Raw genomic sequence first — 15,301 nt, 5'->3', positions numbered from 1 at the left:
AAGTCAGATCCATGGCGGCCTTTAAGGGAAGAGCTCTGTAAAGTGGTCACGTGGAGCAGGCTGATACTGTGCTGCGGCCCTGCGTGAGTGAGGACAACTGGCAGTAATCAGTAATGTCGCCACGGTCAATATTGTTTTGGGTTCTGGCAACTATTTCACTTCATTCTTCTTGGAACTGTGAAAATAACGTTGGAAACAAAGTGGACAAACCCTAGATAAGTGTCTTGGATCTTCCTTGCCAAAATGGTGCCGAAGAGTGGTCAGTATTTCATTGCAACATTCCATTCCATTCTTATGGCCCTACAGGTTCTTTTTTTATTTTTTGACAGGCAGAGTGGACAGTGAGAGAGAGAGACAGAGAGAAAGGTCTTCCTTTTGCCGTTGCTTCACCCTCCAGTGGCCGCCGCGGCCAGCGTGCTGCGGCCAGCGCACTGCGCTGATCCGATGGCAGGAGCCAAGTACTTCTCCTGGTCTCCCATGGGATGCAGGGCCCAAGCACTTGGGCCACCCTCCACTGCAGTCCCTGGCCACAGCAGAGAGCTGGCCTGGAAGAGGGGCAACCGGGACAGAATCCGGCACCCCAACCGGGACTAGAACCCGGTGTGCCGGCGGCGCCGGCCAACCCCTACAGGTTCTTGATCTTACTTTCCCTTTCTTTTTCATCTCCTCTTTCTACATAATGGCAATAGAGGAATTTCATTTCATTCTACAAGCTTAAGTATTTCTAGACTCACTATATCATAAAAACTGTAAAGCAGAACCAAGTAGCACTGAGCAAACTCCCACTGCCCCCAAAATAATCTGAATTTAATTGGGATCTTATTTCAAAAAGAAAAGCTTTGTAGAAAGCAGTGAAGGGACAAGAGATATCTTGCAAATGTAAACCTTCAAAACTCATATGGTAGTTACGAGGAAAAGAGGATGGATTGCTACAGAGAAGGGAAACTTCAATAAAAGGATGAAAAAGGGAACCAGGAAATGGGGACAGAGGAAATGAAAGGAAGACTACAGACATCAAAGGATATTCATCTCTCTGACTTGAAAAGGGGTAAATTGCACTCATGAATCAAAACACTTAGTGCTTAGTATTAAAACTTCCACCAAAATATACAAAATGATGCACATAATTTTTAAGATAAAAAATGAGGCGAAGCATAAGTTGAAAATTTTTCAGAAATTAAGTAGCAATATATAGCCTTTCAAAATACAGCATATTGGCTTGGCTGCTTTTGCTGGAATAAGAATGTTTGTTCACTATGTGCATTTAAATGACATGCATGTGTTTGGCATGCCGAAACACCAGTCTGTGCATTAGAACAGAGTGAAAACTTGAAAGTAAATTAAAATTTGAAGATCTTCTTCCAGATATTTTCCTTAAACTACACTTTACATAGCAGTATACACCTGATCATGAACTCTGGAATATGCAGAGCCTGATCAAGTTTGCAAAAGCCATGGATAGGCTTGTAATAGTACATGAGATGTCCATATTTCTTGCATTCAAATAAATAAAGCAAGTACAATATGCTACACCTGTAGACATGACATAAGCTAACAAAGCACATTCTTTTACGTGATTCTCATAGACATCCTCTTGGATTTTCAGGACTATTTATACTTTTTCTCTCCTAAAGATAAAGAAACTGAAGCTCAGAAGGTTTATATGACTTGCCCAACCCTAAGCTTAGAAAGTTGTAACTGAAACACATATCACCTGATTCCAAGTCCAATATTTTTTACATCTACTACACTGCTCCCAAAATTATGGGAATCATAATTTATTAAGTCATATTCAGTGTGGTCATCCATAAATCATAGCTGAAGATTTAGAACAGAATCCAGATGATACCCAACACTCAAATAAATTTTAATTTTCTCTCGAAGGTCACTACATTTCTGAATTCATTGTATACCAGGCATCTTATTCTTCTTTATTCTAGCTCCTAGCAGTAGTCTGTCCTGGGTATATAATAGGTGTTCAATAAATACTGATTTATTCAATTACTACTCAAAAAACTTATAATTAAAGTTCAAACTAATGTTTCTAATATTTCTATTTACCTTTTGAATTGATGAAGATACTCTAGAATTAAAGGATACAGAATGTTAAAACTGTGCATAAAATATATCAATTTTATTGATATGCTCTTTTGCAATGATGTGCTATAAGCTTTCTTCTCTTAAATTCAGCAAGTTTCTTATGCATTCACGAATATAATTACAAAGTACTACAGATATATTTCAAAACTTATTAGCTGATTTTGATCATAAAATGAAAACTTATTAAAATTCCATTTGGAAATAAATATTTCTATGACAAGTATATGTGACATATGAAAGGTAAGAAGAAAGGTAGAGATTGAGAGCAAGAGTTTATATATGTGTACATTCATTTTTCTCCAAAAATGCATTAAGAACTAATAAACTCAGATTCAGGACCGTAAGACTTTTCTCTTTTGTTTTAAATTAGGGACACCTATAATTGTAATCATTTTTCATGAAATGTAGTATTAGCAAGATTCAAAATATTAAATCTGAAACAAAAAACATTGATGTGAAAGGAAGCAATCTGCAAATGGGACTGTGCAGTTTTTATATCATGTGACATTTGGATTTATGCTCATTGAATGTATGACTATTAAATGAAACAGAAGCCAAAACATCTCAAAATAGTTATGTTTGTTAACTAAAGAAAGTCCAAGGAAACTGTGGCTTTTAGTGTCATAGAAGAGAAATATTGCAAAATCTTGTCTAAGTCTAGCGTTTCTCCTAAGACAGAAGCAAAACAAAACATAAACCTGCTGTAAATTAATACATGAATTAATTCTGAGCTGCTGTTTCAAAAACTTGGCAACTCTTGTCACTTCTCTAGGTATCACATCTTATTATTAGGAAGCTACATGTTATAATATATGTTTTTAATTTAGTTTTAAAAATTATTTTTATTTGAAAGAGAGAGAGAGAGAATGTTTCTTGGGGCTTGCATTGTGGTATAGCGGGTAAAGCTGCTGCCTGCAATGCCAGCATTCCATATGGACACTGGCAAGTTCCGACTGCTCCACTTCCAATTCCGCTTCTTGCTAATGTGCCTGGGAAAATCAGTGGAAGATGGACCAAGTGCTTGGGTCCCTGCCACCCACATGGGAGATCCAGCTGAAGCTCTTGGCTCCTGGCTTTGGTCTGGCCCAGCCCTGGCCATTGCTGCCATCAGGGGAATGAACCAGCAGATGGAAGATCAATTGATATGTCTTTCAGATTTATTATATTTATATGGAAGGCAGAGTTACAGAGGGAGGCAGGGGGAGCGAGAGAGAGAGAGAAAGAGAGAGAGAGAGAATCTTCCATTCAATGGTTCACTCCAACTGCCAGGGCTGAGCCAGGCAAAAGCCAGGAGCCAGGAACTTCATCCAAGTTTTCCATGTGTGTGCAGGGGCCCAAAGCACTTGGGCCACCTTCCACTGCTTCTCGCAGACCATTAGCAAGGAGCAGGTTTGGAAGTGGAGCATCTAAGACTCAAACCAATACGTATATGGGATGCTGGCATTGTAGGCAGTGACTTTACCTGTTATGTCACAATGCTGGCCCCTAATTTTTCTTTTAAAAAATTTTTAGCTTGGGGCTGACATTGTGGAGCAGCAGGTTTTAAGCTATCTCTTGCCATGCCAGTGTCCCATAACAGAGTGCAGATTTGGATCACTGATGCTTTACTTGTGATACAACTTCCTGCTGATACACCTGGAAAGCAGCAAATGATGGCCCAGTGATTGAGCTCTTGCCAGCTATGTGGGAGACCTGATGGAGTTCTTGGCTCTTGTCTTTGGTCTGGAGCAGTCCTGACTGCTGTGGCCATTTGGGGAGTGAACTAATGGATGTAAGATCTTCCTCTGTCTCTCACTCTGGGTCTACCACTCTCTTTCTCTGTCACTCTGGCTTTCAAATAAATAAATTTTAAAATCATTTTAATTGATACTCATATGGCATATATATCATAAGTATTTTTGTTTATTTTATTTACTTGAAAGGCTGTGGTGTTGGGAGAAGGAAGAGTGAGGGTTAGAGAGTAAGAGTGAGAGAGAGAGCGAAATATTAGTCAATCTTACATCCACAGGTTCACTCTGTAAATACCTGTAACAGCTCTGGCTGGACCAGGCCAAAGTCAAGAGCCTATAACTCTGTCCTGGTCTCCCACATGGTTGGCCTGGACCCAAATACTTAAGCCATTATTTGCTGCCTTTCTAGGGTGTGCTTTAACAGAAATTTGTATTTGAAATTGAGTAGTTAGGACTCTTAAACCAGGAACTCTGAAATGGGATGTGGGTGTCCCACGTGGCACCTTAGCCTGCTGTGCCAAATGCCTGACCTTTGATGAGTATTTTTAAATAAATAAGCTATATCAAGAGGGAATAAATTTGAAAGTAGAGGAATGTTTCACAGATATCCAGAGATCTCAAATATCCAAAATAGTGCTGAAAGAAAATTACTCTTACAGTGAGCCTTCGTGAAACAAGTAGAAACGGAATATTAGTGAAGAACCCATAGCTGATCATACCTTATACTGCAATTGGATGGCTTGTCAACAGAGAATAGATTTTATGGGTTGCTAAAAGTCCATCTTCCAAGTGCAATATCTGAAAAACACAAGTCATGAGGGAAGGACAGAGAAGAAAGAAAGGAAACCAATGGTGGGGACTGAAGAGCAGACTGACCCTGAAGAAGGTCAGTAGCAATAAGATGAGCGATGTTGTGTGTTGTTGCATGCTCTGTAGTCTTTTGAGTTAAACAGCCATTGTGTTTTCAACAGTTCTCAGGAGACCCATAAACTCTAAAGGTACACCAATACACTCTGGTGGGGACAGAAATGTGTATGTATGTTTTCTTGGTATGTATGGGAGTGTAGAGAACCATCTACATTTCAATAGTCCCTAGATATGTCACTGTTTCCCGTCATAAGCATATCAGCCATGGGGTATTATTTTCCCAGACTGGAGAGTTATAGTTTTAATGAAAGAGCAAACTATGCTGCATTATAATAGGTCTAAGAAATAGCAGATGATGTTTGCAATGTTGCTGACAAGTCAAAAAGAAGCTTAGAGCAACAGTAAAGATTTCTGCAAGGTAAAACAATGGATTAAGAGAAGGCTTCTTTAGATTTTGATTCAACAATCAATTTTTCAGAAAGGCAGTCATTTTATACCCCACAGGAGATCAGACTGCTGAACACTCTTTTATTCTATTTTTATGAAAAAGTGGAAAATAACCAAATTTCAGTCTAATAATAGCAGTTTTTCAAGACAATGTGTTCTTGGATTCAGTATTTATATAAATGTATGTAGTAGCTGGTATGTATCCATGTATCTGGTAATTAGAAATCCAAGTAATTAGGAAGGTATTAAGTTTTAGACAATTTGATAGAGTAGAATATTTTACACATGTATCCATCTATAAAAACAATTTTTTATTAAAGTTTAAACAAAAACTTAGAAACAAGTTATTTCTCACTCTGCATAATGCCACATATACTGTTTTCAGTTGAATAGGAAATAGTAAAAGTTGCGTGTTTTAGGGAACAATGAGAGGTATACACCTATTTTAGCCTACCATCATAATCTGGTGAGTCACTAAGTGAAAAAGCTGATTCAAAAAATCAAAGTGCAGGGACTTGATCACAAGGTATCAGGGAAAAGCACTATTATATAGCTACTCTGAAGGGTGAAACACTGTAGTGTTACCTAACAAGTTTTTGCAAGTACTATTATCTTAGCAACAAATTCTCTTACATTAAGCCATTCAAGATGTATCTCAGTGTATTCTTCATTAATTAGTCTTAAGAATTGTCTCATTTGTTGCCATGCTTTTCAACACAATTTTTTTTTCATAAAAGGATAGGTAGTTTCTACATTCCATTTTCATATGTGGGCATTATTTCAGATTACTTTCAAGCAAAGGGAAAATTCATAATTTACACTAGGGTGATTTCCACCGTTGTCACAGGATTTAAAACCTTGTGTGGGTAACATTTCAAACAAACTGATGGCACATAATTCAAATAAGTACAGTGGGAATAAATGTTACAGATAAACATGTGACTAGGGTCAGTGTCAAATGGTAGCAGAAAGGTATTCAAACAGGTTATTTTGATTCTGTCGTCTTCCTTATAGTGGAGGTGGGGTAGCCTGTGAACAGAAGGGACTAGAAGGCAATTTTCAAGAGCTAGCAAACTTTTATAACTACCCATATCATTAGTTCTCATCTTTATTGTCATAACGGAAGGTGAAGTACACCTGTCTAGAAGAGGGCTATAATGTTTTAAAACACTGCTATTAATTCTTCTTTTTGCTTGATTTTGTGTTTCCTTTTACAAATAAATAAAGTGGAAAATTTAATGATGAAGTATGGATGACTGCTGATACCAATAAATAAAACAAATGAAGTATGGATGACTTCTAGTACCCCGACATTTTGAACCTAGCTTATTTTCCAATAGTTCAATAAATTCTAATTAATCTTATCTAGATTATTCTCAGAACCCAATCCTTAAACTTTCAAAACCATCCACTGAAAGTAATAATGCAATTTTTTATGTGCTCATTCATTTAACACTTGTGCTATACTTTATTTGGTCTTGAGCCCTGGAGTTTAAATGTCTTTAATGTTTTAATCATCCACTCTTTATTGACATACTTTTAGATTCCTTTCCTGATAGTTTTAAGAAATATGTGTCCCTGAGGCATCTCAACCTCTCTCTTCTTCCATTTAAATAAGTTCAGACATGAAAAGAAATTAGAGATGGATAACTAATAAAATTTTCAGATAAATTGTGAGTAATTCTTACCTCAGGTGCAGTGTTTTCTGTGAGTGGTCAGAATCCATTAAGACAAATAGAGTGATAGTAATATTTTCTGCCAAGACAAGATAAAAGTATTCTGGAATCTTATTTGGTTAACATGACTGATGTATGATTTGTCAAACGAAGCAGACAGAAGGATGTCTCTGGAATTGAAGTAAAAAAGAAAAATATATGCTTTAGATGGCTGAAAATGTCTGAGCAGTTTGGAAACATGGACTACCGCTAGTCTATAAAGTCCATGAGAGCAAGGGCTGATTTTTAAGTGCTATAGTTCCTGACCTAACATCATGTCTGTTGTGGTCTGAATTGTGGTGTCTCCCTGCAAATTCATATGTTGTAACCTAGCCTCCATTGCAGTAATATTAGGAGGTGGGTTAGAAGGGATAAGTGCCTTTATAAAAGAGATTGACCATCTACCATGTGATGTCGCACCAACAAGGTGCCCCCTGTGAAGCAGAGAGCAGCCCTTACCAAACACTGAATCTGCTGGCATCCTGATCTTGGACTTCGCAGCTTCCAGAAATGTGAGGAATAAATTTCTGCTGTTTAGAAATTATCATCCAACCCAAGCTGATACATTATAGTGGCCCAGGTGGACTAAGAAAATATCTGTTATAAAGTAGGTGCTCATTAATTATATATTGTTGAACAACCAAGGAAATGTTTGATAAGCTACTTACTCTCTCTTAAGTGACATTTCCAAAGTTGTATTTTTGAGAGACAAATGAGCACTGAAATCTTTTTGTCAAGTTAACAAGGACATTCCAATGTGTCCTGAAGACCTACAGTGCATCACTTAGATCTGGAGCTTCTAGACTTATAACATGTAGGCGTCATTTTTGAAAATATAAGGCACCATTCCAAATATTTTGGAAATGGTAAAGGAAGCAAAAGAGTAGGTTTCTTTCCAAAAGGGAAAACAGCATTAAGCACAAATTTTTATCTCCAACATGCTCAGTTACTACAGTTTACAGTTGAGTATAAAATTGAGAAAATGTTTTAGCTTTCCTCTATTATAAATATGTGTTTGAACATAATAGGAATTTATATCCACAGACTCATTAACACTTTTCTAAGACTTTTTAAAGTTTGGCCATTTTTAAATGCAAAATGTTATTTGATGTTTAGATGAAAAAAGGTCTTTTGTGGGAAAAACATTTTACTAAAAGTTGTTACTTTTCTCTTAGTAAAATAAACATTGACAGACTATTGGTTAGTGTATTAAAGGATGTTTTATTGATAGGTCAGCAATGTTGAAATGTGTAAAAATGTAAATATTTACATAATGAATACATTGTTATTCATTTCTTCCTTAACGTTTGTGGGTGATCCTGTGCCTGGCTGGGAGACTGCCTGCCTAGCCCTTACAGGAGGTAAGAGGGCATGGCACACTATGCCTCCCGGGAAAGACCCGGTCTCCAGCTCAGCACACTGAGACCAACCCATGACCTGACTGCTGGTAAGTAGCAGAGGCCCCAGGCACATTTTCCCCACCCCTGCTTCCTGTTGAGGGCTTTTTAATTGTCAACCAGGTAAACAGCTTCCGGGTGTGGTTCAGACCCTTGAAGACCACCTAAAAGGCTATGTAGACTGTGTGACCTTCAAGCTGATTGGAGAAAGATAGAGGTGCTAGTATCAGCTTTATCCTGTAGAATCCTGAACTAGCTACTCCTCTTTGCCTGCCCTTTAAAAGCCTGTGCCTGATTGTTAATAAATGGACATGTTCACCAAAACTGTCTCTGGTGCTTCTTGTTGAAGAACGCTATTGACCCACCATCCCAACAATGTGGGCCTCGCAGGACGAGCCCACAAACGTTCATTTTGATTTCTGCAGTAGTAAGCAAAATTCTAAAATGTCCCCCATGATCCTTGCCCCCTTGTATTACTTCCTATATCATTCTCTTTCCATGAGGGCAGGAGGACCCTCTGACTTGCTCCCAACAAATAGAATATGACAAAGGTAATGGAGATGTCATTCCCATCATCACATTATCTTATCATAACAGACTTGACAGAGACTCTCCTTATGGCTTTGAAGGCACAAACTGCCATGTTGAAGGTCACTTGGCAATGGCCTCTGGGATGTGAGGTCAGCCTCCAAATGACAGCTAGCAAAAAGATGGAGCCCTAGGTCATATGGCCACAAAGAGATAAATTCTGCCAACAGTCTAATTGGGCTTGGTTGTGGATCCTTTACTAGTCAAGCCTTTCATATCTTGATCACAACCTTGTGAAACCCTGAGCAGAAGACCCAGTTGTAAGCCATGCCTGAGTTCCTGACTCACAGAATCAGAAATAATAAATGTGCCTTGCTTTTAACCCTTAAATTGCCAAGCTATATTTTATAGCAAAAGTTAACTAATCTAATGAAATCACTAGTGATGTTATAATCAAGATATTCTTGTTTTTTAATTGACATTAATGACCTAAAACAGAGTTGCAAACTTATTTTGTAAAGAGTCATGTCAAAATCTTTGCAGACCATATATAGGGTTTGTAACCTTTAAAAAAAATTTAAATCTGTTCTTTGCTCACTGACAATATACAAACAGGCAATAGGCTAGAGTTGGTCCATGAGACATGGACTGTTAAATTCCTGATCTAAATGATTAAGAAAATTTAATCTGGAGATGGCATTGTGTTGCGGTGGGTTAAATCACCACCAGTGCAGCCAACATCCCATTTTGCACTGGTTTGAGTCCTGGCTGCACCACTTGGGGAAGATGGCCTAAGTGCTTGGGCCCTTGCCATCGATGTGAAAGACAGATGCAATTCTAGGCTCCTGGCTTCAGTTTGGACCAGCCCTGGCTATTGTGGCCATTTGCGGAGTAAATCAGCAGATAGAAGAACTTCTCTCTCTCTCTCTCTAGCCCTGCCTTTCAAGTAAATAAATCTATTAAAAAGGGAAATTAAATTAAAATAAATTGATAAGAAATTATTTTAAAAAGAAAATTTAAACTTATTTATTAATCTGTGTGTCTTTTTATAAAGTTGTACATTAAACACCAAAATATAATGGATTAATGTATTTTTCATATGTATTTTCAAAACATTTCCATTTAAAATATTTCAGATTAGCTTGTAAATTAAAGCACAAAATGCAAATAGAAATCAATAATACCAAAATTTTGAATAAAAATCTTTCCTGCAACTTTCTTTCTGAACCTTCATCAGAACCTCCTTGAATGTCCATTATTTATTAAGTCTTTTCAAGGCCTTTTAGTTATTTTTTTTTCCTACCAGGATCCTTAAAACTCTTCTAACCTCTATAACATACCCAATTTCAAAGCCACTTCTATATTTTTAGCCATATGTTAGAGCAACACTATACTTACAGTATCAAACATGGTATTAGTCTCCTTGGGCTGTCATGATAGTACCATGAATTGGGTGGGTTAAACTACAGAAATTTATTTGGTCACAGTTCTGGAAGTCCAAACTCAAGGTGTCAACTGGGTTGGTTTCTTCAGATGGCTCTGAGGGAAGAACCTGGACAAGGCTTCTCTCCTTGGCTTTTTTATAGGAATTTTTTTCTTTATTATATTTTAATTAGTCTATTAGCATGTGAAGGTAATTCACTCAAAGAGGACCTTGTCAGGAAAAGCACATTTTAAACAACAAGAAACCAGGGGAAACATTGAGCATAGCTACTATTTTTGGCAGGAGCCTTTTTTTTTTTCTTTTTTTTCCCCCTCCCTCAATCCCTCTCCTTCTTTACCTGCTTTTTTTTTTCTTTAACTTTTGCAAAGACATAATTGCAACCCACCTCGATGGCCACTTTCTCCTTGTTTCTTCACTCTGGCCTCCCTTTATGTTTACCTGTGTCCAGATTTCTTTTTTATAAGAGCATTAGTCATATTGGATCAGGGTCCACTCAAATGAACTTATTTTAAGTTAATTTCCTCTGTAAACAATCTATCTCCATATAAGATCACATTTTGAGGTTTTATGGATTAAAACATCAACATAAGAATTTTATAGGATATAATTTAAACTGTAACAATATAAACATAAAATTTCTGCTGAAAAATTTGAAAATAAGTTGCAGACATGATTCTTTATAGCTAAATATTCTTCTAAAAGCTAGGACATTTTCTTACATAATCACAGTAAAATAATCGAATAACAGAAAAATTATCATTAATACTATACAATTATCTAATAACTTTCCACAAGAGAATTCCCCCTGTTTCACAGTTATGCATTTTGTTGCCATTTTCAATACCATTTCTACCATCTGGATTCTGCCCTCATAAAAGTAGTGACATTCCTCTAGTGAGAGTCATCTACAACCACACTGTTGTTAAATCCAATGGATTGTTTCTGTTGTCTATATACATAAAGCAGACTTGACATATTCCTATAGTGTGTTCTCAATAAATGCATATAAAGTGAATTAATCTAATTTGCTATCATAGCATAATTTGCCACCTATGCTCCTATAATTTTCTATTTTCTTGAATCAAAGTTAAGAGAATGGAGAGGGGTATCTTTTTATTTTTCAATATACTCCTCCTCAATCTCCTTCTAGATTTCTTTTGAAATGTATCTACTAAGGAAAGACTTTTGGCATAATGATTAAAATGTCACTTCCAACACCCACATCCCATATAAGAGTGTCATGTTTGAGATCTAGATCCTCTTCTAGTTACAGCTTCCTGCTAATGCACACCCTGGGAGGCAACAATGATGGATCACATATTTCCTGGGTAGATTTCCTGGCTCCCAACTTCAACTATTGTGGGCATTTGAGGAGTGAGCCACTGGATGGAAATTCTCTCTCTCTCTCTCTCTTTCTCTCTCTCTCCTCTCTCCCCTCTCCCCTGCCCACCTTGGTTTTCTTCCTTTGCTTCTCTGACCCTCAAATAAATAAATTTCTAAATTAAGCATTGTTGTTACTCAGGTATTCATTGTCTTTCTTTTTTTTAATTTTTATTTTATTTGAGAGGTAGAGTTACAGACAGTGAGAGGGAGAGATGGAGAGAAAGGTCTTCCTTCCATTGGTTCACTCCCCAAATGGCCACAGCAGCTGAAGCTGCGTCCATCCAAAGCCAGGATCCAGGTGCTTCTTCCTGGTCTCCCACATGGGTGCAGGGGCCCAAGGACGTGGGCCATCTTCTACTGCTTTCCCAGGCCACAGCGGAGAGCTGGATTGGAAGTGGAGCAGCCGGGACTTGAACTGGCACCCATATGGGATGTCGGCACCACAGGCAGAGGATTAACCTACTTCGTCAGGGCACCAGCCCCTCATTGTCTCTTTCTAGCTAGATCAGAATATTCTCTTACCTTTAGCTATCAACAAGTGCCTCTGGGCTTTCAATTCTTTATCTCCAACTCAGATTTCTTTTCTGATATGAGGATTCATATATAAAACTCCCTTCCATGTGATGTCAAACTAGCAACTTATATAAACTGAGATGGACGCCCAATTCCCTCTCCTGAATTGACTCTTCCTCCTTCATTTTCAGTCTCATTTCCCTGAGGTAGGATTCCTGATGTCATTTTTCACTAATCCTTTTCCTTCGCACAAATCCAAGTTATAAGTCTCTCAAACATTTCTTGAGTTTGTCTTTTCCTTGTTATTGCTATGACCACTGTTTAATTTAGACTCTTACTGTTTTACTTATATTATGGTAAGGACTTCATATTCAACTTTATTCCTGTACTTGCTGTCCTGAATCCACCCTTTACCCTCTTGCCCAGTTTAATTTAAAAAGAATAATAAACCTAGTCATGATACTCCTTTATTTTAAACCCTTCAGTATCTCCCTAGTTGCTCTCAGGATGAAATTTACTCTCTCAGTATGGCATTTAAATCCCTAGTTACTTTTTTAGTCTCATTAGTCAATACTTTCCCCTTGTACTCTATAATCCAGCAGTACTGAATTACATACTAATACACCATCCACCAGTTCAGTAGCCTGGATCAGTTGACATTATTATGTAGCACTCATCACAATGTTTCATAATTTCCTATAGTTAAAATCATCAGGTCATCTATGTATCTTTGTCATTTAATTCTGTGTCTAATACATACTGGAACCTCTCTATATGTTAAAGGAAAGCATTACGCTTATATTTCAATACCTCCTCATTCTTCTATCAATGGATATGTGACTAGTAATAATAATAATACAAATGTAACACATGTATGTGTATGCAACCATGCATCACTTACTGATAGAGAAATGTTCTGAGAAATGTGCCATTAGATAAGGTTGTCATTGAGCGATTATCATAGAGTATATTTACACAACTCTATATGGTATATGTTATTTGCTTGCCGTATCATCTTGCTGGAATCAAGGCACGTGGTAAACACAAGATGGCTGAGGCATCTGCCCACTTAACACAGTGTACTATTTTACAATAAACTTTTTTCAAAATCAGGAATACACTCTAAAATAATAATAAAGAGTATTAGGGCCAGCACTGTGGCATAGATGTAAAGCCTCCACCTGCAGTGCTGGCATCCCATATGGGCGCTAGTTCTAGTCCCGGCTGCTCCACTTCAGATCCAGCTCTCTGCTATGTCCTGGGAAAGCAGTGGAAGATGGCCCAAGTCCTTGGGCCCCTGCACCCGCATGGGAGACCCAGAAGAAACTCCTGGCTCCTGGCTTTGGATCGGCACAGCTCCAGCAGTTGCGTCCATCTGGGGAATAAACCAGCAGATAGAAGACCTCTCTCTCTCTCTGTCGCTGCCTCTCCGTAACTCTGCCTTCCAAATTAAAAAAAAAGTATGTAATATAATAAGGATATACACTGGTAATATATTCTTTTATTATCAAGTATTGCATATTGCACACAATGGTATATGCACACTTTTATGTGCCTGGCAGCACAACAGGTTTATTTCCACTGAAATCACCACAAATACGTGAGAAATGCATTATGCTAATGTTTTGACAACTTTCATATCACTAGGCAATAGGAATTTTTTAGGTCTATTATGATCTTTGGGATCACAATTGTAAATATGGTTTAATGTTGAGCAAAACATTTTTATGTAGTGCACAATAATATAAGGTATACACATGTGCATAATGACTTGCTATAGGCCAGGCAGTATTCAAAGTGTTTTATATATGGTAACTCATTTAATCCTTACAACAAATCATGTATCCCCATTTTTCAGAAACTACAGCACAGAGGTTTCATATGAATTGTCCAGGAGCACATAATCAATAAGTAGTAGAGGTAGTATTCAAACAAGCAGTCTGTCTGTAGAGCTCATAATAAGTCCTTAAGAAGAGAAAAAGTATATTTTATGGATTATCTATATTACATCCTCAAGTCCTAAATTCTTGATATTTGAAAATATATTCTTCTCTTCTAGACTTATATAGAGCAAACTTTAGTATAAAAATTAACCTTTGATTTACTAATTTATATTGTTGTTATTCAGATCTTAATTGTTCTTTTCTAGGTTTTTGTTTTATTCTTCAGCTGCCTCTGATCTTTTCGATGTTCTTCATAACGTCTCTCATTTTATATATGACCCAGGTCAATTACCATACACAGTAACTTTGAAAATTCACAAATCCGAGCTGTCATGGTTTCCAGGATTGAGGCTTACTTTAGTTATTATTAAAGCTAATCTTTTCTGCTTTTCAGCTTTCCTATTGCTTAACTCAGAAGAAATTATTACAAACTTGTCTTTGTTTTGAACCTTGTCCTAGTCAGCTCACACTGCCATAACAAACTTCCATAGACTGGGTGTCTTACTCAGCAGAATTTATTCCCACGTATCTAAAAGCTAAAAGATTGTAGGAAGGTGGGTTTCATTCTGAAGCCTCTTTTCTTAGCTTACAGGCAACTGCCATCTTGCTGTGTGTTCAGATGACTTCTTCTTTGTACATGCACAGTTTCCTCTCTCTACCTGTATCTCCACCGCTCCCTCTTCTTGTATAGGTACTAATCCCACCATGAAGGCCCATCCTCATTGCTTCATCTAAACCCAATTGCGTCTCAAAAGCACCATATCCGAGTACCACTACAATGGGAGTCATGGCTTCAACATACGAATTTGGAGAGGAGGGTGACACATGCACTGTAGAAAACTTGAAGATGAAAATGAAGTAATGAATAATAACATTAATGGGTTATGTAGGTACCCAAATGTCCTAAAATAATTTAAGTTTTAAAAAACCATGTCATCTTCTAATGGTAGTATTTCCTCCATGGCAACTGCAAATTATAGTCTCCCAGGTAATAACCCAGAATTGTCATTTCTGAGAAATGGTTGTTAGATATGCATCAACTTTAAGATCAATGACTATATCTCTTGAAAGTTTTACAGCTACTTACACAGTGTCTCACTATTTGAAATTCAATTGCTGTCACTTGCCCCAATTCCTTCTCTAATCTGAGTTGTCTATAGCTCAAACCAATTGTCCAGCAGGGACATGTATCAACAACCAGAAATATACTCTACACTTGGAAATTTTGAACCTG

General features: G+C 37.4%; 1 pseudogene; it reads right to left on the bottom strand.

The window, feature by feature from the left end:
* The window catches only part of LOC103351998 (ubiquitin-associated protein 2 pseudogene), a 31,958-nt pseudogene that overhangs the window by 15,777 nt on the left and 880 nt on the right, over positions 1-15,301 (bottom strand).

The sequence above is a fragment of the Oryctolagus cuniculus genome, chromosome X (assembly GCF_964237555.1).
Source record: "Oryctolagus cuniculus chromosome X, mOryCun1.1, whole genome shotgun sequence".
NCBI lineage: Eukaryota > Metazoa > Chordata > Mammalia > Lagomorpha > Leporidae > Oryctolagus > Oryctolagus cuniculus.
The sequence above is the reverse complement of the archived record's forward strand: the minus strand, read 5'-3'. Positions and strand labels throughout refer to the sequence as shown.